Genomic DNA, 27,971 nt, shown 5'->3' on the forward strand with positions numbered 1-27,971 from the left:
TTCTGGCTCAGAAATGCCTTGGCATCTCACACTGTTCACAATGGATTAAGGCTGGATGGTTCAAAAAAGTACAGGCAGTACAATTCCACTGAACTCCCTCATCATCTTCTGTGTCTTGATTCTTTGGTGTTTTGATGGTAGACCTTTGATCTTTAGGTTTTGGTGGCACAGGACCTACAAATCCAATATTGTCATAAAAGTTATGAATAGCGCTGGGATTAAAATGTGGTCCTCGGATTTGAAAAATATCAGTTTCTTTGGTTAAGCAGTCAATGTCAATCTGGAGTTGTCTATTACAACTTCTCAACTGCTGCATTTCTTCGAGGGAAGGTATCTGGGAAATGGAATTTGATCTTTTCAGGCACCTTTGAGTTAGATTATTTTCCATTTCATTGACCTCAGATTTTAGTTTATCCAACTTTTTCTTTTGAATCTCAGGTTCTCTTTGAAGTCGTTCCATTCTGGCCTTCTGGTGTACCAACAAAGCTTGTGTATAGGCAGCGTCTTCAGAGCCCATGCTCAGTTTCTGTGCCTCACTTATTCTATCCATGTGTGCTAAAGCAGGGTCCTTGAGGTGCTGAACGCTCTCTGTTTCTACATAATGATCAGGATGATTTAGAAGATTTGTAAGTTCAAAGGTAGGGGACACCACACCTGGAGAGACTGCTTGGGGGTTTGTTGGGAGAAACTGTAATCTTGAAAGTGAACTTTGTATTGGGCTGCGTGACCACGTGAGGGGAAGTCGCAGAGTTGGCACCCACTACCCGACTTTTGGGGTGGTGGTGGTGAATAAAGGCAGGGCCCATGCTCACTTGTCCAGATGTTCCTGGAGGTGGCAGATGCCCCAGTGTTAGTGGATATGAACAGTGTGGGCTGATTCTGCATGACCTGGTCATCTCCTGTGGTGGCATTAGCTGAAATATAGACTGTATTAGTTAGGGTTCTCCTTGGAAACAGAATCAATGAGAGATGTCTCTGATTATCAAATTGTAAAAGTGACTCACGCAACTGCGGGCATGCACGAGTCCAAATTCTGCAGAGCCGTCAACAAACTGTCAACTCCAAGGAAGACGTCCCACGAAATCCTCGGGAAGCGAACCAACAACTTTGACGAACTCCTCAGGAAACGAACCGGCAACTTCGACGAGCTCTCCAGGAAATGCTTCACTGAGCAGCCGTAGAAGAAGTGAAGGTTCTCTAACCGTCCAGCTTATAAGCCTCCAACTGATCACCCGGACCAAATCCAGCCAATTGCATTCTCTCACTGTGGAAGGCACGCCCCTTGATGAGTCATCAGTCAGCTGCAGTCAATTGACTGATGATCCGACAAACCAGCCCGTTGGTTTATTAACCAGCCTCAAATATCCTCACAGCAATCATCAGGCCAGTGCCTGCTTGACCAGACAGCTAGGCCACCTAGCCAAGTTGACACATGAACCCAACCATCATTAGGTTGACTATGGGACACTACCTCATCATTACCTCCATTACCTTGGGGGGCCGGCAGCTATGTAAGCAGTTGGCTGATTTCTATTTAAGGTCTGGCTATTGACCGAAGAGGAACTGCTGGAGGTTCGAGGTCCGGAGGAACGCAATTTTGAAGAATTGTTTCTTTGTGGAGGTTCAAGTTTAATTTCAATCTGGTTTTTCCAAGGTCCTGTTGAAATATTCTGAATGTTATATTAGCCATGGGCAGAAGACTGAACTACCAGGTGGATGGACTGTTGGTGGCTGTGGAATAGTAGGTGAGCTGATAGGCATGTAGACATGGGAGGTCTGGTGGCCTTGCTGACTGGGCTGCTGGGTTGAGATATGTGGCAGAGGATTAGATGTAGGATAGGTAGTCCAGGGAACAGATTGTGAAGGTTGGTAGACTTATTGAGCGTTCATGGGATTGGACTGAGATACCTAGCCAGATGCTGTTGTGTCTGTCGAGCTGTACCACTAGGAGTTGTAATGATAAAATTTCCCTGTGGACTGTTCAGTACAGGTGGAGGGACACCACGGATGTGCAAAGATGTAGGAGTATTACGACCAGTCTGGATATTTGGGGCTAAAGTTACCATAATGGGATTAAATCTGGGAGTTTGTTGAGAAAGGTTAGATATTCCTTTGCTGCCTAAGTGAAATCCAAGATGTGGTGCTGAGTTTGAAGCACCAGAAGGACTGGGCATTCCAAAAACATTAAAACCTTGAGGAACTTGAGCTGGTGCTGTCTGTGGGTCCTGCTGGAATAGTTCATTATTGGACCAGCCACCTTGAAGTTGTCCATCACTGATGCTGTGCATTAGAGTCCGACTTCCATTCATTCTCTTCTCTTCCATGGTGGTAAATATTCTGTGACTGCAAGTCCAAGCTGAGAGAAGTCATGTGATTGTGTAGACCAGAAATTCCAGTCATCTGAAAAATTCAAGTCTCCTTCACCATAAAGATACCTTGTACTCTCCTGAGAGACAATTGCACAGCAGGCATCCAGGTTATTGTTATTCCTCCGCTGCCGGCGCCCTCTCCTCGGCCACTGCTCCCACCAGGACTGCCGTCTCTGCCTCTAGAGCCGCTGTTGTCCCCGGCCAGGGGGTCCCCGCTGCCCGCCGGCGCTGCCCACTCAGCCCCCGCCGCTGCCTGAGGCTGGGGAGTCGGCCCAGCCGCCGTGCTGCGATGTAGCAGCTCCAAGTGGACAGCTGGACCGCGCTGCTGCACCCCAGCCCTCAGACTCCCCCCCTGACCCCGCACTCACTCGTGCTTGCCGCTGCGCTGCCAGCCCTCTGTTCCTATTTATTTTTGTTAAGTTATAAGGGAAATTTATGGTTATGGGAGAACTTGAGTTTATTTGCTTCTCAGTTTTATACTTAGAGAGGCTTAGAAGCAGATGAGGTGGGGATATTGACATGGGCCAGAGGCACTTTTGTCACCAGCAAAAATTATTGTTGGCTTGAAGATTGGCAAAGGATTCTTTCTCTCTTAGTGATCAGATTGGGTAGGATGGTGTGCTGGTTTGAATATATTATGTCCCCCAGAAAAAGTCATATTCTTTAATGCAATCTTGTGGGGGCAGATTTATTAATCTTTCTGATTAGGGTGTGACCTCCTGATTGTTTCCATGGAGATGTGACTCACCCAACTGTGGGTAATACCTTTGATTAGATTATTTCTATGGAGGTGTTACCCCACCCATTCATTGTGGGTCTTAATTAAATCACTGGAGCCCTATAAGAACTCAGACAGAAGTAGCTCAGTGCTGCAGCTGAGAGACATTTTGGAGATGGGCATTGAAAGCAGACTTTTGCTAGCCCAGAGTTTGCCTGGGAGAAACTAAGAGAACACTCCCAGACGCTTACAGAGAAACATCCTGGGAGAAAGCCATGTGAAACCAGAACCCCAGAGCAGATGCCAACCATGTGCCTTCCCAGTTGACAGAGGTTTAACGGATGCCAGCAGCCATTCTTCCGTGAGGGTACCCTATTGCTGATGCCTTAGTTTGGACACATTTATGGCCTTAGGACTGTAAATTTGTAACCAAATAAACCCCCTTTATAAAAGCTAATCCTTTATAAAAGCTAATAATGGCAGTATTAGCAAACCGGAACAGATGGGTAACTAAACTTTTAAGCAATTTTCTGAACTTTAGACTGCTTTCAGAAATACACACAGCAGAGAGAACCTTTACTGTTTTGGAGAATTGTTGTAATTACATCAAAGAACATTTGTTGATCAAAGTATTTGACACAGTGAACAGACATACACAATTGTAGTTCTTAAGTAATGAGACTGACTTGATGAACTAAATAGAATTCTTTTATCTTAAGGTTATGGCTAATTATGGTTAATAATGATGAGTGTATCATATAATGATGTAAGCAACTACCATATCAAGTGTTTACGTGCTCATGTCCATGTGTTAAGCACTTTCCATGTCTGTTCTTCAACAATACTGCAATATAGAGTTTTTTTTTTTTACATTTTTAAAGTGAGAAAAATGGACCAGCAAGAGAGGTTAGATATTTTACTCAAGATCTTGGTATGAGAATCAACTCATGTTCTTTTGGGTAAACACTTATTTTAATAGACGTTGAACATCATCACTGTTGAGGAACTGATGTGTGCTATTGACAGTCCTTTCAGATCATGTGCCAGTATTTGGAAAGGAACTTCATGGCACAGCAGGGGAACACTACACATAAAAACTTTTGTTTTTATTGCTTCAATCAGTCTTCTGGAATTGAAAAGTGTTACTTTAATAATTATATTGCTTTCATAATAAATAATTCTAAATCTTATTTTTAAACCAGTTTTTAATGTAAACTTTGAAAGAAGAAAGAATTCCATACTTTCACCTCCCAAATGTGGCCATTGTTACCATTATATAGTATTTCCTTTTCATTATTTTTTTTCCAAACAGGGATCAACTTATTTCTGAGAATAATTTTATCCCAAATTATATTTTTTCTATAATTCTATTGTTTTCTCCACCTGTCCTCAGCTAATAATGTAAGGTTCTATAGTCTCTAAGATATGTAATAATTCATAACAAGTGCTCTTGAGTATAGCACTGACTTTCCTCATTCCATTTCTCTAAGACTTCATCATTAATTACGGTTAGTACTGGAGATATGAAAAATGGTGCTTGATGTTGTAGAATGCATAATGAGCTTTGTTTTTAGGCAGTAGTGGGAATTGATATACTAGTTATTAGCTGTGTGTCTTGAGTAATTTACTTAACCTTTCTGAGCCTCCATTTCTTCAAATGTGGATAAAATGAGACTATATATATTTAAAAGACCAGTGTAATGTCTGCCACACAGGTATTCTTTTAACATTAAACTTTCTTCTGACAAATTGGTACGCAATCAGATAAGTCAATACCATCAAGGAAATTCTGGAAAGTACTTTGATCTTCTCCCTAAATCTCACATGATATATGATAGTGACTGAATTTCTTCCTCCAAATGGTATCCTATCCTTTCACTGTGGAAGCTATTGCTATTTCTTTGTATACTTATAGGATACCATTTGGGATTGTGGAATACTTAGCTCCAAATCCATTCCTCCAATCTAAACCACTACCCACCAAAGCAATTTTGAACTCACTGTTATACCATATTACCTTGCTTCTCACATCCCTTTATCCTCTAAAGGAATTGAAACATCATGTCTAGGTATTTTATTTAACAAAGCCTATCTATTATTTGGATACCTCAATATTCTTTTGTTTACTTTGTTAAATGCATTTCTCTTTCCTCTTGTGTCGCCCACCCCCACTCTCTCTTCTAACTTTATGAAATCCAAATCTTCTTTAATATTTTTATCAAAACTCACTTTTAAGGAACTTCAACTGAAATATCGCAAATGAAATAATTCAATATATTGTCTTCTTAACAACAGCTGTTAGCCCCCTTAAGATCCTTTTTGTAACAAGGTGGACATTAATAAATAATAAAGTATTCCAACAATCATTTAGCTTCAATTTATTATAAAGAATGCTTATTTCCTAATCCCTTATTTTACACTTGTCTTTCTTGTCTAGAGGGTAAACCTGCTATTTTATTGTTGCATACTGGAGGTGAATAGTGTTATTTATAATGTTTTTTTTTTAATAGATATAAATTTCCCGAGTTGTGGAATTTGTTGAAACTGACTGCGTCACTGTTAATTTTGGTAATAAAAATGTTCTTTTTTTTATGTTTGATAATGAATAACTTTATGTTCTTCTAAATAAGTAGAAATAATCTATTCCCACTTGATGAGCCTTCATGGTAGTTATCTATCTTTCTGTTTTATTTAATGCTTTCCAAGCTTTTTGTGTGTGTTCATTATTTTTGTGAAGTTGCTGCTGTTACGTCCTAGGATGTGTGTTAAAAGTTGTAAGTATATTCAATTCAGCCGCTCTTGCTAGGCCACATGTACTGATTTTGGGCTAATCTTTTGGTTTTTGACCAGCATGTTATTTATAGCAGCCAGCATGCATTCTGTGAGGCCATTTATTCTGTCTTCTAATTGATATCATGGGTGAAGCATTGATGGCAGCCAAAGTTCAAGAATGAAAATTTTCAGCATAGATATAAATCTTTTTCCTAGCAGCTGTTGGTAGTGATTTGACTATCAAATATTATTAGGAATATAGAAAGACAGCCTAGAACAATGAAAGGAATAATAAGGGTAAATGAATAAATTGAATGCCCTTACCTTAAGACAACACTTCAGTTGGAATGCCAACCAAAATTGGATTTTGAAGAGCTTTCCCTTCCTTGCGATGTATAATAAGTAGAACTCTTTTTCTTAAGGTTGATGAGAACTCTTTCTTTCACTTTTAAAAGTCATAATCATGAAATTCATTTTGTCCTTTGGTAGGGTCAGATTAAGTTTACTATTAATGCTGCTTAATCATTTATTATGGTTACCAATGAAAGAGAAAAAGGACGGAGTCCATGTAAATGCCAACTCTGTCAAGGTGAACATTGTGTTTGCATTGTGGGTTTCTTTGGCATTGCTTTGCCAAACAATAAAATGGAGAGAGAAAGTTCTGAGAATCTTGGCTGAAGGTAAAGATGAAGATGTAGTTTGGCAGTTTGGAATCAGAAAAGAGAAACTTTCTCAAGGTAACATGATTAATATATGGCAGAGAAGGAAAGTAGACCTGAGGTTCTCTTATTGAAAAAGTAGATTTCTTTATCCTTAAGCCAAGGGCTTGCCATTTTCAAAGGAAAATAATTAATATTCCTGCATTCTCCTTTTGTTCTTTCTTCTCCAGCTTTCTCATTTCAGTTTTTTTGCCCCCCACCCCCACCCCATTTTCCTACTTTTAATATAGAGGTATGGCTTGGAGAAGCAATATTCTCCCTTTTTTACAAACAGCTTTATTGAGATATAATTCACATAACATAAAATTAACCCGTTTAAAAGTATACAGTTAAGTGGTTTTTCGTATATTCACAGAGTTATGCTATAATCATTACTATCAATTTTGGCACATTATCATTACCCCCAGAAGAAACCCATACCCCTTAGTCACCACTTCCCAATTCCTCCGTCCCTGTAGCCCTAGTCAACCACTAATCTACTTTTTGTCTCTACGGACTTGCCTATTCTGGACATTTCATTTAAATGGAATCATATGTGGTCTTTTGGGCTGGCTTTGTTCACCTGGCATAATGTTTTGAAGGTTCAGCCATGTTGTAGCATGTATCAGTACTGCATTTCTTTTTATTGCCAAATAATACTTCATGATATGTATAATACCACATTTTATTTATCCATTCATCAGTTAGTGAACATTTGATTGTTTCCACTTTTTGGCTGTTGTTAACAATGCTGCTATGAACATTCATGTACAAGGTTTTGTGTACATGAATACACATGCTTCTTTGTATATACCTAGGAGTGGAATTGCTGGTTTGTTATGGTAACTCGATGTTTAATTGTTTGAGGATCTGCCAGACTGTTTTCCAAAGCAACTGTATTACTTTACATTCACATCAATCTATAGCTATCTGTTGCTGGCCCCAAGTAATGCAAATACTCCTAGACAGGCATCGCCACTGAAACATTATTACCTGTTATCTTAATTCTCTAGATGATGTGGATTAGGCATTTAAGGATAAGAATAAATAGCATATATTCTGCTGTTTAGGTGGATTGCCAGGAAAGAGGAAAGGGGAGATGCTCTAAGCAGTAATTTCTTTCTCTGGGGCATTGTTGCTTTACCACTCAAGATCATTTCATAGTCTACCTTTGGTAGATTGCCATCCCTTGCTTTAATAGGTGCCATCTTTGAGCAGTAATCAAAAATATTCCTGAATGGTTTAATGCTTATCATATTAAAGATGCATGTCCTCATATAAAAACCACTAACATGTAGCATTTATACAAATCAGAGTTTGAAAACTTATGGCCTATTTATTTGAGTATTATTAGATTAATATTTTTAAATTAATTGCTAATGTTAATTAAAAATAGAAATACAGATATCCACCCGCTTGATAAGAAAGAAAGATCTTGTAGTACCTGGCTTGCTTTCCCACCCAAAGTAATTACTTGGTGTAAGTAGCAATTAGCAGCTTCCTTTAGATGAGTAGTACTATCTAATTTGCTGCAGTCCCCTTGGCTTCTAGATTTACATCATCTGGCTCACGCAGAAAGACCTTGGATGTTGTGTCCCTTATTTTAGTTTTAAAAACAATCAGATAAGTGATCTCAGTTTGTTTTCGTCATGACTCTCCTTTCAATCTTCCCAAGCCCTTTCTGAAGCAGGTTGTTGTATTCCCCCTTTTAAGACTAAGAAAATGACAGGGAGAGGTGATAAGAATTGTATAAGCTTGTTAATAGAATAGCTGGGTCTTAATCCCAGGTTAAAAAAAATTATAATGGCAAGAACTAAAACTATAAACTCCTAAAATGAAACAGGAGAATGCCTTTGCAGCCTGAGATTAGGCCACTGGTTCCCAAACTTCTCTTAGAATTACTAGTGATGCTTTTAAATGTCCTGATACCCAGGTTGCACTTCATACTAACTGGGAGCCAGGTGTCAGTATTTTTTAATGATGCCTAGACAGTTCCAATAGGTAGCAAACTTTGTGACCATTGAGTAGGCAAAGATTTTATGAACAGAACACAGAAAACACTGTTTAATATGATAGTCATTACCTACATGTGACTATTGAGCACTTGAATTATGGTTGATCCTAATTGTGAGGTGCTCTAAGTGTAAGCTATAGAGCAGATCAAAGCCTTAGTACCAAAAAATAAAAAATAAAAATCCCATTGATAAAATTTTAAAAATTTATTACAAATTAAAATAATATTTTGGATATTGGATTAAATAGTATATAATATTAAAATTAATTTCACCTGCTTCTTTTTACTTTTTAAAAATGTGGTTACTAGAAAATTTTAAATTGCATATGTGGGTCACATTATATTTCCATGGTGTGTACCTTGATTGGGGTGGTAGTTACATGGGTGTATGCATTTGTCAAAATAGATCAGGCTGTACACATGGCATCTGTACTTTTTTTGTTGTGTGCCATACTTCAATAAAACAAAACTATAAAAACTACATTTTTCTATGCCAGTTACTAAAGTTTGTCCATTGTCATACATTATGCCCTGTATAAAACCTCACAATAACCTGATATTTACTGATAAGTCCAAAAGTCTAAGTAACATATCCAGAAATTATGTGGTAACATGGAGATTTGATTGCTTTTTGGTTTGACTGTAATTCTCTTGCTTTTCCCACTCTATGTTACTTTAACAAATGTGATAAAAATGTGAATGGACTTTGAGGATAGTATAAGTTTTACTCCTTCATCCATTGATTTCTCAACCTGTGCTCTGAGGAGCTGTGAATGAGTCATAATATTTCTGGAAGATAATGCTGTAACTGTATAAGAGTCAAGTATTATTGCTACTGATGCTTCAAAGAGGAAAAGAACTTTTAGTCTAAATAAATTGCCCAAACTTGGGGCTTATTCACTTTTAACATTTTCTGTCTTAAGATTTGAGATGGGAATGTGAAGCAGTGTTAGCTAGCCCTCTGTTTTCTTAATCAGCTGTGAGTCTGTTGTAGCAAAAATTAATAGGCGTTGCAGGATCATGAAGAAAAGCTCTTTCATCTTGCCTAGTTCCAAGAGGGTGTTATATTTTCAAAGCAGAGTATTGTACAATTGAGCAATAGATATGGAGGGGAAGGGCCTTTCCTGGGGATTCTTGACCGCTGCAAGAGTTCATTTCAGGCCGTTTGTCACAGCAGTGATTTCCCTGGAAATACCCTGTGCCAAGGTTATGTTTTGGCTATTCTATCCTCTTTCATTTATTTATTTCCTGAAGTCAAGGGGGAAGGTAGTTGTCTCTGCCCTCTCCCGTCATCCCAACCTTTGTCTAGCGGCTACTTCGGAGCACCATGGGGTGAGAGATTTTCAATGGGACTCAGCAGGTTTAGAAGGTTTTAGGGAGTTAGTGTGGTGTAAAAGTGGCCAATAGAAATGCAGTATTTTGTTTAAGCATTTTTTTAGTGTGATAAATATAATTTAATATGGAAATGTGATCCATTGTCCCACAGCAGGTTTTCCCAGCTGTGTACAGTAAGGATTCTGTCACTTACTGTAGATTCAGTATTTATTATACTCTGGAACCTCTTTTATTGTTCTTGTGTTTTATTTGTGGGGACTTTTAAAAGGTGGATTGCTTGTCCAACCTTGCAGAGGAGTTCATTAAGCTTAATTTGCTATGCATTAGAGAATGAATTTGTTGGTCTTTTTGAACTGAACTCTAGGTTATTTTTAGTTGGGGCATGTTTTTTTTTGATGCCTTCATGTTCTTCCTGGGCATGAAAACACTTTTTGTATATTTGTTGAATCTATTTCCATGCTGAGCTTTTTTATTTACTATACAATGACTCTTTGCAATTGAAAATTGTAGTTTGGACTTATTTTTAACTTTAAAAGGACAGCAGGAACTTGTCTTGTATTATACATTTATGGATATTATAACATTTACTTTGTCACTTTGCAAGTAGATTTTTAAGTATGGTTTTTCATTTTCAAAATAAAGATTTGCCTTGCTGTGGTATGTTCATATATTGGAATACTATCCAGCATTCATAAGCCATATGTGAAATATGTGGAAATAAAAATACTGTTTTTTTCCTTTAAAGAGAAAAGAATTTGGCTCTTCACTATTCTTTAATTGGCTCTTTTTTTTTTTAAAGAAAATATTTGGAAATCATGTGACGTTGAGTGCTATATCAAAACTGATTAATAGGAAAATTGTAAATTGAGATCCTGAAATTTTACCCCTTTCTGCTTTGGTTTCTATCCTTCACTCTCCTTTTCTCTGTTATCTATCCTTTACTGTTCCCAAATTTGTTATGATCCCTTAAGACACTACATTCTGAAACTTTGGAATCTCAACTTTCAAAATTATGACAGTTAGGAATTCCTTGGGCTTCTACCCCCCATGCTTTATTTTAATCCAGTTTTTTGTTTATTTTGTATTTAAAGAATTTTATTATGAAAAGTTTTCTCAGTTGAATTGGAATCATGGTCTGTGAGGATTATTAGCTGATGTGCGTTGTCTGTGACTGAACATGAACACTGTTCACAGTGTCCAGCCGTGAGTTTCCGGCTCTCAGTCACAGACCAAGGGCATTCTTTAGAAGATCAAACGAATTGGACACTGGGTCGGTTTTAATGATGCCAGTTAACATCAGAGGAGCTTGGCTCAGTGGTTGCAAATTGTGCTCATCTGAATAAATGCCACTGAGCTGGAAATAACAGCATGTCTAAAATGATGCTAATTGTGTGCCATTCTGCCATTCCAGTGAATAAAATATATTGGTTTAAGCTTATACAAGAAGTGGGTTTTTCTTTGGGGGGTAAATGGGGATGTGGGACATGGAGAGGGAATCACTGAAGGAGGGCAGTAGACTAAATGGCATTGATATTTTGAAAGGCTTTTGGATGTTGAGATATGATTGAAAGCAACATTTTGGTACCTTCTAAGAAATTAGCGGGAGTATTTTTAAAAACAGTTTTGTCAGCAAATACCCTTAAGTGATCTAGAATTAAATTTTTATCAGAAATGGAATTGCTATCTGTGGTGTTCACACTCATCTCTAAAGAGTTGATAAAAAAGGAGTCTCTCATCCTCTCCTTGCCTAGAATAAAATATCACTAAGAGACTCATTTTTGAAAACACTGGTTTTTCCTAATAGATTTTCCTTGATTAGATGACTAAAGTTACATATATTGTAGATGCTGACGAAAGTACATTAACTTGCTTAAGAGATATTTTGAATTAAGCCAGCAGGACTTTGATAAGTCTTTGCATAGGTACAGAATTACTTAGAATGCCTCTCTAGCATGCATGTACATCCTGAAATAGTATTTAAAGAAAGCAATAAATTTTTTCTTTTAAAAGTTGTTTTGTTTTTCAAGTTAAAGAGAACTTTTATAGATGACAAGGAAGGATTTCTTTATGTTTGTGGTCTATACTATTAGGTGGATGTCACTCTAAGGCCTTTTTCATCTTTTGAGTGAGTGATAGTTATCTTTTCTGATTTAGATAATTTTATACCATATAGGCCTTATTGTCTGGTTTTGGACTTTAATAAATGCTGGGTTTAATTCTCACAATAGCATGGACATATGTATTATGCCCTAGGTACTAAATTCTGCAGAATGAGGAAGATATTTTCTGAGATATCATTCCTTTTGTTTCAAAGCCATGGCGCACTGCCTTTACTAATTAATATAAATGGTCATATGAACAACTTACTTGCTTAAGCGATTCACTGGGTCATATGACTTTGATCTTAAATATTAGCAATACAGATCCAAAAAAGTATGTCATTGACCCTGTTTCATTTATGTTAACACTTGTAACTTCAATCGAAGTGTATTTCCTCTTACTTGGCTCAGCTACTCTATCAAAGTTATGGACTTAGAAAAATTAATGGTTATGATTTCTAGTGTGCTGTGGAGGGCCTTCAAAAGTTTGCTGATAACTTGGGCTACTGAACCAGAATTTCTAGAGATGAAGCCCAAGCTCTCTGTTTTCTAATGAGCTCCCCAGCTGTCATGAGCAGCGCTCTTTAAAATGGCTTGTGTGTAAACCCATCTGTAAGTAATAGAAAAAAATATTAGAATTTTTTAAAATTTATCTTTTATTTATCTTTTATCTTATAAAGAGAAAAATTAAACTTTATTAACATTTGGCATATCGATTGGTGGTTTCCTTACTTGGACTTAACATTGAATGATCATGTGTTACCTGCAGTGTTACCTGAAGGAAAAATGGAAGTCCACAGTAAAGAATGGTTGTAGCACCATCTCTCCTTTGTTAGACTATGCCAGTCTATTGCAGTTTATGCATATCACTTAAAAGAATTTATGTGATATGTGTGTGTGTGTATGTATATATATATTTTTAGTTCCAATATTTTATTAGCCATGCTGAATCCAGGTATGGATTCATGTAAGATTTATTATCTGTTGACCTTGACTTTATGGAATTTCTTCATTCCTTCATGTTATACCTAAACATAACTTCATACTAAATGCTTGTCTTTTTTTTTACTAAATGCTTGTCTTTTTTTTTTTTTTAAAACCATGTGATAGCTTTATTTTCTGACAATAGTCTCTTTTTTTTTTTCTCAATGATGCACACGTCCTAATCCCTGGAACCTGTGACTATTACCCTACATGGCAAAAGGGACTTTGCATATATGATTAAGTTAAGGGTTTTAAAATGGGGAGATTATCCTGGATTATTTGGGTAGGCCCTAAATGCAAAACAAAGGGACAGGGGAGACATTTGATTAGAGAAGAGGAAAAAGGTGATGTGATGATGGAAGTAGAGGGAGTAAAGGTGATGTGGTGTGAGGAAAGGGGTCACGAACCAAGGAATGAAGGCAGCTTCTAGAAGCTAGAAAAGGCACGGGAATGTATTCTTCCCTGGAGTCTCTAAAAGGAACCTTAATTTTAGCCCTTGAGAATCATTTTGAATTTCTCTCCTCCAAAATGGTAGGAGAATAAATTTTAAGTCCCTAAATTCGTGCTAATTTGTTAAAGCAGCCACAAGAAACTAATCCAACTCCAAAAAGAAATCCTATATCCATTCGCAGTCACTCTCAATTCCCCTTCCTGCATCTCTTGGCAACCACTGATTTACTTTTTGTCTCTGTGGATTTGACTATTCTGGAAATTTCATATAAATTAAATCATACACTATATGGCCTTTTGTGCCTGGCTTCTTCCACTCAGTGCAGTGTTCTCAGGGTTCATTCATGTTGTCACATGCATCAGGATTTCATTCCTTTTTATGGCTGAATAATATTCCATTGTATCGATATACCACACTTTGTTTATCCATTTATCCATTGATGATATTTGGGTTGTTTCCATGTTTTGGCTGTTGTTAATAATGCTTCTGTGAATATTCATGTACAAGTTTTTGCGTGGACATATGTTTTCAGTTTTCCTGGGAATATACCCAGGAGTGGATTTTCTAGGTCATATAGTAACTCTATGTTGAACTTTTGGAGGAACTGCCAAACTGTTTTTCAAAGTAATTGCACCATTTTATATTCTTATCAGCAATGCACAAGAGTTCTAATTTCTCCACATTCTCGCCAAAACATGTTATTGTCTGTCTTTTTTATTATGGCCATCCTAGCATGTAGTATCTCATTGTGGTTTTCATTTGCATTTTCCTAATGACTTATGATATTGAGCATCTTTTCATGTGCTTATTGGTAAATTATATTATTTACAATATTTTGTGCTGAGATTGGGTATGTCCCTGAAAAATATTTGTACCACATGGAAGTTCAAAGGTTTTTGAACTCAGAGGTCTTTAAGTAGGACTTTCTTACTTTGTCTAATATTTTCTTACCTATAGTTCATGTATATAACATATAAGTAAGTGTACATGCTTGCAGGTGTACTCAGTTTTTTTCAGTAGTGGGAATTTACAAAGCAAGCATGTTTATAGGTCACTGATTTAGGAGATGCTCTCAGATGTCTTGCAAAGGTACCGTAACAAACTATCATGATAAAGAGGTCTGCTTAAGATGATTTTTTTCTCAGTTTTTGTATTATTATATGATTTAGAAATACTTTGAAGTAATAAGGACCTGGCTATAAAGAAAGTAAGATATTTTATTCACTTAGAGGAATTGTCTTTAATTAGTAGTTTAGGAGCAAATATCATTACATCACAACTACAAAACCAGGAATACAAATAATTCATTCATTGAATGCCTGTTGTGTTCCTGCATGACACTGTCACAACATATCTGTGAGTTTGGTGGTATTGTCCTACTTTATGTGTGAAAGAGCTAAGGTTTACAGAGTATAAGTAATTTTCCAAGGGAGTGGAGCTAAGAAGTAACGTTGGGATTTGAATGCACTATTAAAGATAACCACGAATAATAATTTGCTGTATACTGTTTTACATCTTTATCTGTTCGTTATGTGTGTCTTCAGATACTTTAAAAAATACACTAAGCATATTGTTTAGTATAACCTGATTTTCTTCTTAGCGTATATATATCTTTTTTCTGAGAATTTGTATACACATTATCATATTAATGACTACATGGTATTTCATTGTGTGCATGTATTATACTTTTACCAATCCCCTAGTGATGATACTTCTTTTATTTGTTTTCAATTTTTTACTATCATCTACTGTGCTGTGATGATTATCCTTAGCACTAACTCTTAGTACACGTCTCAAATTTCTTCCTTAGGATAATTTACCTAATTATCATCCATAAAGAGTTCTCCATTTTGAACTTCTACCTACAGGCTCTCTTCTATATAATCCATAAATGTTTCACATGCGTCTTGATATTTTTTTGGAAAACATGGCTGTCCATTGGCACTAAATTCCTGATTCTTTCAGTTATGTACTAAATGTGAGTCCTGTGCAAATGCTAACATCAGTAGGATATGAGACAATTTCCTGAGGTTAAACTATCTAATAGCCTGAAATAAATGAAAATACAAGGAAATTTCAACTTTTTGCATTGGAAATTTACATGAACTTGCTTGTAGTGTGGGTGTGGTGGTGGGAAGGCCTCAGACATCTTCTTCACCCAAGTAGACACTTCTGGGCTCCCCTCAGGGATTCCAGGCCGGAACATGGCTATTTCAGTCATTGTGTTAGAGAGCTCTCCCCCTCAGTCTCATGTGCAGACATCTGTGGCTATACCTAGGTTTCTGAGTGTTGAAACTCAAAACCACTGCAGACAAATACATAATCTTTATTCCTATGTAGAGTTTCTATCCAGTCTTACCTCCTTTCTTTCCCTGGTGGTTAGGCTGCATAGAGTCAAAAGAAACACAGAACTCCTTTATTTTCCTTCCTTAGGTTAAACCAGAGATGCTCTAGGTGGGTGCAACCAGCTGCCTGGGCCTTCCTTTTTCCTTTCCCTAAACTTTGTTAGCTTTACCCCAAACTGTTTTAGCAGCCAAAAGACTACTACACATGAGTGAAAATAAAAGAGAATGAAGGAAAAGGAGAGCTTTTATAATCTCTTTACTTCTTATACCTGGCCTGGGAGACTTCCCTAAACAATATTCCATTGGAAGTACAGCTGGCACTGTTGGATGAATACCCAAGGTATCACTACTTATCAGACCCCAGTAAAGATGTAGATTGATGTAGAAAGTTGAATGGTGGCCATGGAAGTTGAATGTTGCTGAAGTACAGCCATCCTAGTTCTGACAATGGTTGGTGTCCAAAGTCTGGTCAAGTTAAAGAATTGAAAACAAGTTAAATAATTAAATTAAATTAAGAACAAGTTAAAGAATTAAAAACAGAATGTGATCTTAATACTGATTCTAAAAGCAAACGTTTGTTGAATGCTCACCCCTTTGTAAATACTATGTTGTCCTTTTACAAGCATTCTCACAGTAGCTGTGAGGTTGGTATTAATATCAGCCTCATTTTGCAGATGAATAAGAAGGTCACACAGCTAGTTAGTGGCACAAAGTTTGAATGTATGTTCTCTGAAGTCAAAACATCTGTTCCCTGGTGTCATATAGGACCATGCTAAATCTTAATTCTTTATTTAAAACAATTTTTTTGAAATATAATTCACATGCCATACAATTCATCCATCACCACGTTCAATTTTAGAACATTTATATCACCCTGCAAAGAAACCCTGCTTCCCTTAGCCTTCATCCCTCATTCCTCCATCCTACCCCCTGCAGCCCTAGGCAACCACTAATGTACTTTCTGTCACTATAAATTTGCCTAATCTAGACATCTCAAATAAATGGAATCATACAGTATGTGTTTGCTTTATGACTAGCTCTTCTTTCTCTTGGCATAATGTTTTTAAAGTTCAGCCATGTTGTAGCATGTTCAATATAAACTCTCATAATCTCATTTGTCTATTAATTTATTAGAGAACAGAAAGCTCTTCAGACCATTTACTTAGACTTTTTCCCTGCATTGTGCAATATTATTTACTGGTGTTTGTTTATGGATTGTATAGTTGCCACTGCCATGTATTTAGTTGATGTGACAGAAATAATTGCTAATTCCTGGCTTATACTTTGGGGAAGGAGGAGAATAATCATGCCTGGCAATAAACTGTGCAGAAAAATCTTTGAAATTATATTAGCTTTCCCTAACATAATGGTAAAAGAGGTTTGGTGTGCAAAAAGAGGTTTGGTTCCATTTTCTAGCATAAGAAGAACTATAGTAAACTTCCAAGTTTCCTTCTAAAACAAATGTTCATTTAGGTTGGTGGATAGAAAAACATAAATGTCAGTTCTTAACAAAGAATGGTCACTTCACCAAATGTCATTTATAAATACAGTAATTTTAAATGTCATATAAAAATAAAACGTTTATGTAAGCTGTATGGAAGTGGGGAATCAAATAAAATTAATTTTAATAATAGGAAGATGACTAAAGATCAAATTCATGAAGTGGGTATAAATTTCCTTTAAAAATGACTCAAGTAGTATGTGTATATGGCAGGAAAGTCAGAAATTATGGGTGAGAAAAAAGAAAAAAAGAAAAATCACTTATAAGCCAGAGAAACAACTATGGTGTATATATAATGAAAAAAGTATCATGCTATACTGTTGTTTTGTAACCTCGTTTTTCAGTCAGCAGTTTATCACCAGCACCATCTCATGTGAATAAGTCCACTTCTGACATCTAATTGAATGAGCATATAGTTTGTAATATAGTTAATGAATTTCCTGTTGGGGGTTACTTCGTTTTTTTTTCAGTTTTTTTTTTTTTTTTTTTTTCACAATTATAAACCATAATTATGATGAATGTTTTGGTGTCTTAATCTTTGTGACGGCCTTAATTATTTCACAGGTTTGCGTTTCTGATGCAAATGGACAATTAGGCCTGAAAATTGTGGAGAGAAAAAGAAATATTAATTTATCATTCTTTTACAATGAAGGTAGAATTTTATAGACAAAGGTTCCCTTTTTCCAAGAAGTCTTTTCCAGTATTCCCATCTGGATTTAGTCTTCCCTTCTTTATATTGCCAAAGAAAAAAAGATCAAAAGTTCAAATCCATACTTGGTAAAGAGAGACTTTATTTGATAAAGAGTTACTACAAGAGGGAAAGGGACTACTGCAATAGGGGAAAGAAGTCAGAGTGAAATTTGAACTCAACTTCCTAAAAGTAAAGGGTAAGGAGGTTAAGAACGGGACTAAGCTAATGGAAAAATACTGGAGGACATTAAGGGAAGTTAAGCAAGAGGGTGGGTCAGTGACATGATGTTATCTCCCGAGTTTGTTGTTGAGGCCAGGTGGAACGTGTTCTATCTGGACTTTGTAAGGGCCAATATGTAGAAGGTTGGGGCCTAAGGACAAGGGGAAGCCTGTCTGAAGTTTAGTAAAGCTAAAGAGAAGTTAAAGTCTTGACCAGTAACACAGTGGGTAGAGGATTTCTTAACCTACACTGTTTTCCAGGCCCTCAGGGCCCTGGTAAAGTTCAGCACTGTTGGCATTTACGTGTTTTTGCTCTTGTTGGGCATTTATAGTATTTTACTTTCTATTATGTTTATCTATGGTTATATTTGCTGCTACTACATAGCTTCATTTTTTTTTTAATTGAGATTGTTCAGATACCATACAACTATCCAAAGGTCTAAAGTGTACAATCAATCAACACAATTATTTTGTTTTCAATTTTTAGAACATTTTCACTACTCCAGAAAAGAAACAAAGACAAAAAAAAAGGAAACTCACATGCTCCCATATGCCTAACCACGCCCCCCCATTATTGATTCATAGTTTTCGTATAGTACATTTGTTACTGTTGAAAGAATGTTAAAATACTACTAACTGTAGTAGATAGTTTGCAACAGGCATATTTTTTTCCCTATATGCCTCTCTATTATTAACCTCTAGATATAGTGACATACATTTGTTCTGAGTTCATGAGAGAGATTTCTAATATTTGTATAGTTAATCACAGACATTGTCCACCACAAGATTCACTGTTTTATACAGTCCCATCTTTTAACCTCCAACTTTCCTTCTGGTGACATGCGTGACTCTGAGCTTACCCTTTCCACCACCTTCACACACCTTTTAGCACTATTAGTTATTCTCACAACATGCTACCATCACCCCGTCCATTTCCAAATATTTAAGTCCACCCTAGTTGAACATTCTGCTCATAATAAGCAACTGCTCCCCATTCTTTAGCCTCATTCTATATCCTGGTAACTTATACTTCATGTCTATGAGTTTACATATTGTAATTAGTTCGTATCAGTGAGACCCTGCAATATTTGCCTTTATGTGTCTGTCTTATTTCACTCAATATAGTGCCCTCAGGGTTTCTTCATCAACCCATTTCTTTTAAGACGGTTTTGTTCAAACACTATACATTCCGTCCTAAGTAAACAATTGTTGGTTCCCCGTATAGTCACGTATTTATGTATTGAGCACCATCACCACTCTCTATATAAGGACTTTTCTTCCACAGAGACGGAGGAAGAGTCAAAGAAGGCAGAGAGGCAAAAGAAAAAGGCAAGAGAAAGAGAGAAAAACAAATAAACAAAAAACTTGATAGCTTGAAGGTGACAAAAGGAAAGATAGCATTAACCTAAAGTAGAATAAAGAGTCAAACAACATCACCAATGCCTTGAATCCCATACCCTTCCCCTATTGCCCACCCCCCCATATGCATTTAGTTTTGGTATATTGCTTTTGTTACATTAAAGGAAGCATAATACAATGTTTCTGTTAATTCTAGTCTCTAGTTTGCATTGATTGTATTTTCCCCCCAATCCCACCCTATTTTTAACACCTTGCAATGTTGACATTCATTTGTTCTACCTCATGTAAAAACATATTTGTACCTTTTATTACAGTCGTTTAGCATCCTAGGTTTCCCTGAGTTACACAGTCCCAGTCTTTATCGTTCGTCTTTTGTTCTGGTGTCCCACATGATCCCAGCCTTCCTCTTTCAACCATATTCACAGTCATCTTTGTTCAGTGTACTTACGTTGCTGTGCTACTATCTCCCAAAATTGTTTTCCAAACCTCTCACTCCTGTCTTTTCTTTTCTGTCTGCGGTGCTTCCTTTAGTGTTCCCTGTAGTGCAGGTTTCTTGTTCACAAACTCGGTCATTGTCTGTTTGTCAGAGAATATTTTAAGCTTTCCCTCATATCTGAAGGATAGTTTTGCCTGATATAGGATTCTTAGTTGGTGGTTTTTCTCTTTCAGTATCTTAAATATATCACCCCACTTCCTTCTTGCCTGCATGGTTTCTATTGTGAAATCCACACATAGTCTTATCAAGTTTCCTTTGTATGTGATAGATTGTTTCTCTCTTGCTGCTTTCAGGATTCTCTCTTTATCTTTGATGTTTGATAATCTGATTATTAAGTGTCTTGGCATAGGCCTATTCAGATCTATTCTGTTTGGGGTACGCTGCGCTTCTTGGATCCATAATTTTAGGTCTTTTGTAAGAGATGGGAAATTTTCATTGATTATTTCCTCTATTATTGCTTCTGCCCCTTTTCCCTTCTCTTCTCCTTCTGGGACACCAGTGACATGTAAATTCTTGCTTTTCGTTTTGTCTTTAAGTTCCTGGAGACATTGCTCGTATTTTTCCATTCTTTTCTCTATCTGTTCTTTTGTGTGTAGGCTTTCAGGTGCCTTGTTCTCCAGTTCCTGAATGCTTTTTTCTGCCTCTTGAGATCTGCTGTTGTATATTTCCAGTGTGTCTTTCATCTCTTGCGTTGTGCCTTTCATTTCCATAGATTCTGCCAGTTGGTTTTTTGAACTTTCAATTTCTACCTTATGTACATCCTGTGTTTTCATTATACGGTTCATCTCTTTTGCCGTATCTTCCCTAAACTTTTTGAATTCACTTATTATTAGTTGTTTCAATTCCTGCATCACAGTTGAAGTGCAAGTTTGTTCCCCTGACCAGGCCATAGCTTCATTTTTCTATGTGTAGGTTGTATTTTTCTGTTGTCTAGGCATGGTTTCTTTGTTTACCCCAATCAGGCCTCCCCAGACCAGAATGGGCTAAGGTCCCGGAAGGAAGAAATAGTCAGTATCTGGTTTCCCTGCGGGTGTGTCTGAGAAAATTGGTCCACCCTGTGATGCCTCAGGTCACTGTGCTTTTCTGCCCAGCAGGTGGTGCCTGTTAGCCTATAATTCTTGATGGTGTAAGTTCTGAATGAAAGACAGGTAGTAGAGCTGGGCCCTACCCCTTTCCTCTTAGAAAAGATAGACTCCCTAGGGGGAGGTCATTAGCATTTCAGTAGTCTCTCTCTGCCTGTGCTATAGCCTTGTCTGGGTCACAGAACTGGGAACTGAAGATGGCTGAAGCTTTCTCCACTGAGTTGAAAAAGGAACAGAGCTAGTCCAAGGCGACCCTCTGGCTCTCCAAGGTCATTCGTCAGCCAAAGCCTCTGTCTGCTTGTTGGGGATTTGTACCTTGTAATGAGCAGTTCACACTTGCTACTTAAAACCCCAGTTGGAGCTCAGCTGAGCTATATTCGCTTGCTGGAAGAAAGCTGCTCTCTGGCACCACGAGGCTTTGCAGCTCACGATGTGCGGGGAGGGGTCTCCTGACTTGGATCGCAGTTTTTACTTACAGATTTTATGCTGTGATCTCAGGCATTCCTCCCAATTCAGGTTGGTGTATGATGAGTGGACAGTCACGTTTGTCCCCCTGCAGTTATTCCAGATTATTTACTAGTTGTTTGTTTTTTTTCAGTTGTTCCAGGGGGACTACTTAGCTTCCACTCCTCTCTATGCCGCCATCTTAGATCCTCAATACATAGCTTCTTGAGGTCCAGAAACATGTATACACTTCTTCCCATTCCATATACAAGGTCCTGGGGAGAACGAATGTCCCCAAAATAGTGAATGTATAGATGATGATTAAGGCTACTTCCTAACAATTTGATAGGGAATCACACCCCCCAATATTTTCAATTAAAAAATTCTCACATGCAGTAAAGTTTAATTTTTTTTACAGTGAACACGTGTATACCCACTGCCTAGATTTTACCATTAACAATGTACTATACTTGCTCTATCACTTATGTATCATCTATCCATCCATCAAACTATCACACTTGTTGATACATTTCAAAGTAAGTTGCAGATATCAGATCACTTCCCCCTAAACGCTTGAATGTACATATCATTAACTAAGGTTCAATACTCATTTATTGATTTTTTTTTTTGAGGTACAATTTATATATAGGCAAGACACAAATCTTAGGTGTATGATTCATTGAGTTTTGACTGGTGCATAAAATATAGAAAACTTGCACATAAAGGTCCATTTCATGCCATTCCATCCTTTATCGTATGGTTGTCTTTTGTATTACAGGTACATATGTTTTAAGCCCTGCCAAGATGTGGTGGTTTGAAGCTGTAGGTACCCCAGAAAAACATGTTCTTAAACCCAATCCATTCCTGTGGGTTTGAACTCACTGTAAGTAGGACCTTTTCATGAGGTTATTTCAGCTAAGAAGGTGTAACCCATCTCAATCAGCATGGTCTTAATCCTGTTATCAGAGACTTTTATAAGTAGAGTGAAATTCAGATAGAGGAAAAAGCCACAGGATGCAAGATGCTGGACATTGACAGAACCTGGAAGAGAAGGGCAAAAACAAGAGATGCCACCATGTGCCTTGCCATGTGACAGAGGAGCAAAGGATTGCTGGCAGCCAGCCCCAGAATGCTGGTCTTTGGAAAGAAAGCATCACCTTGTTGACACCTTGATTTGGACTTTCTTACAGCCTCAAAACCATAAGCTAATAAATTCCCATTGTTTAACCCGACCCCTTTCACGGTATTTGCTTGAGCCACCTGGGAAACTAAAACACAAGACAGTATTAAACTTTTGCTCTAAACAATCATGTATGTTTATCCATTCTGTTTTTAAGCCCACCCAGTGAGAATGTATCACATTTTCCTGTATCTTTGTATGTCATGTAATTTTGTATTATAGTCTAGGAATTGTGAATACTATGTTCTGGATTCTGGATTCTGAAGAGCATCTATTTTTGAAGAGCATCTATTTTCTTTTGATTTTGTTTTAGTAGGCAATTGAGTCAGTTGGATTTAGAGTGCAAAGTCTGTATCTTAGGTGGCAGCTCAAATCAGTTCAATTCTCTTATTTGAACAACTTGCTGTCTGCCTGCCTACATGAGATTTAGGGGTCAGCTGGAGATTTGGGCAGATTTATGCACAGAATTTGTAATTCCTTCTCTCTGGCTCTTTTTGGGATTCTTTCTGCACTTTCTTTCAGCCATGGTTGTTTTGAACTCTGTCCATATTTCCTTTCAGAGTGTGCTGTTTCCTTCTTCCAGAATCTGCCTGCTTTTGTCCATTCTCCAGTGTAGTTGTTTTTTTGTATTTTGCCCAGAGTTTATAATAGTCACCTGTGGGAGGTGTGGTTCATAGGTGCTTACTCAGGCATACCGGAAGTGGAACACACGCAGTGGAATTTTGAAAGATAGTTGTATATCTGAGCCCAGGTTCTGTTATTTCTGTATTGGTGAAACTTTTACCGTTCATTTTGTGCTTTTAAATGTACACTGAGATCCATGAATAACCCGTGTAACACCAAATTCTTCTGTAAATTTTATTTTTTGTTTTAAAATTTTATATCTGTGATTGTGAAATGCTCTTAGCCTTTCGAATATTTGGTTTTGAAGAATTGGAACTTAAGTGACTGCTAAGATCTGACTTCCTCTTCCCTACCAACCAACACAGATTAAATAGAGGTATCTTGTGCTTGTGCCTTTGAAACTTCTCTCTTCCTACCAGTGCTTTAATTTTAGGATTCGAAAACTGTTGTGAAACTTTTTTCCTTTTGTCTCCTAGTTTATTTTTATTTTTTAACTTTTAAACTATAGCCTGGATATCTTAGTTCATACAGTTGTTGATCTCACTGCTCCAATTAACTCTTAGAATTTTTTACTCTTTCCCATTCTTATTCCTCAATCTTTCCTTTTCCTACTCCTTACTTTTATCTTTTATGTATTTCATTGATTGTCATTAACTTACTGAATGAATAATATAGAGTTACAGAGAAACAAATATGAAGTAATTCCGGGAGTTTTTAACTTGAAACAGTCATCCAATTGTGAGAAATGGTTATTTTAACCAACATCAAATTGTGTTGTGATTGTTTGCATATTGTCTGATTAGTAGATTATTTTAAATTATTTTTTGTCTTTGAACTAGCATCTTTAAGCATATTGCCTCCTTGTGGGAATCCATTTGTTAGCAGGAAAGAGTATCTTTGTTTTTGACATTGTGAATTTGATATGACACATATCTAAAATGAGATGTTCCTCTAATCAGTTAAAAATGTGGGACTAAATACATGCTGGTAGATAATGGAGACTTGAGAATACCATAGTTACAGGGAGTACTGAAAAGGTGAGGGAACGAAGGGGACCAAGAAGAAATGTTAGTGAAGTAAGAGAGCTGAGGAAGTATAGGGCCCTGGAGTCCAGGAAAGGAGGGAGATGTTTAGGAGAGCTTTTCACGGCTTTTTTCACTGAAGAGAAGTTAAGGAAGATGCCTTTGCCATAAATAAATAATTTATATATTTTTCCATTCCAATTCAAAATAAAACATATCCCTTTTTGATTTTAGATATAGGCTTATTATAGAACAGTAAGAGTATATAAAACTATAAATAGAAAAGGACAAGTCATCTGAAACTACACAACCTAAAGATAACCACTGTTATAGCTTCCATAGCATTTTTCATCAAATTATATCTAAAGAGACAAGTGTCCAAGCTTGCACACTCCCCCAAAGGGGTATATAATATATATGCTTTTCTATAACCTCAGCACTCTTTCATGGACATTGTTCCACTTACTGTCTATAACCCACAAGCTTTATCACCATTTTCGATAACTGCTTAATATTTTACTATATGGTGATATTATAATTTAGTCATCTCACAATTGTTGGACTTTTTTTTTTCTTTTCAGTTTTTCAATGCACTGATAATAGTAGTTTGTTACCTTTAAGGGAGCAGTTTTAGAGTATTTAGAAAGGGAAGAGTGGCTTGGAAGTAGAGAGAGAGGTGGCTAAAAGCCCACAGCAGTCTACTGGAAGAGGATGCAAGAATGCGTGTGTGTTTTCAAATATAAGGGAGAATTTCTTCATTTGTGAAAGTGCAGGATATCCGAGGTAGAAGAGATGGAGATGCTAATGAGACAGTAGATGTTGTGATATTGATGTCTCAGTGGTAGAAGAGATGGAGATGCTAATGAGAGAGTAGATGTTGTGATATTGATGTCTCAGTGGGAAGGGTGCTGTTTTTCCCTGGAAAATTCTTTACAAATCCTTATACTTTTACATTTGGCCATTCATTCATTCCACAAAATATGCTTTGAGTATATACTGTGTGCCAGGCATGGAACTCACATTTCAGTGAGGGAAACCAACAGTAAACAAATAATATATATGTAACACATCATAAAATCATGTGCCAGGATGGGTTTGGATTTAAAATTAGGATCTTTCAGGTGGTCCTGGCTCTCTGTATCCAGCAACTTCAATGTCTGGCTTCCAATATTTGCTTTTTGGGCTGTGCTTAAACAAATTGCCTTTAGGGAAATGTTTCTTAGTTCTCAGCTTTCCTCAATGTCTTTATTCAGTCTCCAGTGATTTTCAAATAAAAGAAAGTTGAACTGTGATAAACTATGATAAAACAAGTGAGATAACAATTAATGACTCATTAGAGATCCTATTTTTGCCTAGGCACATCATAACCTTTTTTAGTATTTTAATATTCTATTGTCCACCTTTTCCATAGCAGGTAGACTCCTTCCGGAAATCAATAATCTAACCTTTCTTCTCCCCAAGCAGTTGTAGTCTGCTTTGTTGAAAGTTTCCTTTACTGTTGCTGTATATAAACATTTTTCTGGGATTTTCTGGTGAAATCATTCAATTGCAATGTGGATTTCTGAGAATAATTTAAGACCTTACATAGTTCACTTACATATGTAGCATTTTTACATATAATTTTAATTTTGAACTCTTTAGTATTTGCTTAGGGTTCATTTGGATTTGCTATGCTTTCAAGAGACTTGGATCCAGGGAGTTGACATATATAATTTGCAGTGAACAATTCATTTAAGTTGGGATCTGTAAATTGGAGTACGTTGGGGGTATTTGAAAACTTTCTAAGTGATAGGCAAGCATGGTTAGTTTTAGATTGAGGATCTTTAGCTTCAGGGTTTTCTTTATGTATGTGTATATATATATATATATATATATATATATATATATATCTGTATTTTATTCACTTTATTTACATGAATGGAGAATTTTCTATTGAATAAATGAAAGCTGGAGCATATCTATTCCAAACTATGAATTGAATTTTGTCATGATAGCTGTGTTTGAGCTGGATATTTACTTTCTTCTATTCCTTCTTCTGCTCTTTTTTTCTGTTCTTCTGTCTTTCCTCTCCTTTACTTGCATTCTCTCTCTTCTTTCTCTTGATAGTTCTTAACTAGAATTAACTAAGAAATTTAGCTCGTTGTAGTATTCTTAGTTCCTGGTACTAAAACCCTCTAATCTATATGGGGAAATACTTGTCTTACTGTGCAATGTTAAACATGTATGCATTAAATCTATCTAAAAACCAAATGGAAAAGTTTATGTATGTTATGTAGAACAGTGACTGATCTATATACCAATTCGTCTTGAAATTTAATCTGTAGAAAGACTATCCCTAGCATTTTTGGTTATAGCAGTTGTATTATAATGATATAAGATGATAAAGGCTTGAATCTGAACAGTTTAGATATCTGACCAATGGCAAATCTTATTGTTTGACTCATGTCTTCGGTATCAAAGATTAGTGACAGACTGACAAACACTAATAAATCTTACAGTTTTAATAATGATCTCTCGGTGAGATGAATCAGAGTGTATCAGTGATCAGTGGTCCAGCAGTTGAGATGAAAACCTTCAAATTCTTGTCAAGAAGCATTAGATTACAAGAACCAGATCTAAGATTTATTGAGAAAACAACTGGAATTTTAAGAAATGGAGGTTTTGTGTGTTTTTTTGTTTGTTTGTTTTGTTTTTTTTCTCAGATCACTGACTTTATTTATTTATTATTATTTTTTTAATTGAGATTGTTCACAAACCATGCAATTATCCAAAGATCCAAAGTGCACAAAATTGCCCTGGTACCATTGTACAGCTGTGCATCCATCACCACAATTAAATTTTTTTTCAATTTTTAGAACATTTTCATTACTCCAGAAAAGAAATAAAGACACAAAAAAGGAAACTCAAGTCCTCCCATACCCCTAACCAACCCCCCTCCATTGTTGACTCATAGTATTGGTATAGAACATTTGTTACTGTTAATGATAGAAAGTTAAAATATTGCTAACTGTAGTATTTAGTTTGCAATAAGTATATTTTTTCCTTATCTGCCCCTCTGTTATTAACTTCTGTTTCTAGAGTCATACATTTGTTTTGGTTCATGAAAGAGATTTCTAATATTTGTGCAGTTAATCATGGAAATTGTCCACCACAAGGTTCACTGTTTTATGCATTCCCACCTTTTAACCTCCAGCTTTTTTCTGGTGACATACGTGACTCTGAGCTTCCCCTTTCCACCACATTCACGCACCATTCTGCACTGTTAGTTATTCTCACAATGTGCTGCTGTCACCTCTGTTCATTTCCAAACATTTAAGTTCAACCTAGTTGAACATTCTGCTTATAATAAGCAACCGCGCCCCATTCTCTAGCTTCGTTCTATATCCTGATAACTTATATTTCTTTCTTTTTTTTTTTAAATTAAATTCACTTTTATTGAAATATATTCACATACCATACAGTCATCCATGGTGTACAATCAACTGTTCACAGTACGATCATATAGTTATGCATTCACCACCACAATCTATTTCTGAACATTTTCCTTACATCAGAAAGAATCAGAATCA

At 36.6% G+C, this 27,971-nt stretch overlaps 1 protein-coding gene and 1 pseudogene across 1 annotated transcript in view; one reads left to right on the forward strand and one right to left on the reverse strand.

Annotated features, from left to right (window-relative positions):
* The window catches only part of FOCAD (focadhesin), a 341,517-nt gene that overhangs the window by 135,628 nt on the left and 177,918 nt on the right, over positions 1 to 27,971 (forward strand). The window lies entirely within an intron of this gene.
* LOC119505067 lies at positions 8 to 15,661 on the reverse strand (annotated as a pseudogene).

The sequence above is a fragment of the Choloepus didactylus genome, chromosome 10 (genome assembly GCF_015220235.1).
Source record: "Choloepus didactylus isolate mChoDid1 chromosome 10, mChoDid1.pri, whole genome shotgun sequence".
NCBI classification, from domain to species: Eukaryota; Metazoa; Chordata; class Mammalia; order Pilosa; family Megalonychidae; genus Choloepus; species Choloepus didactylus.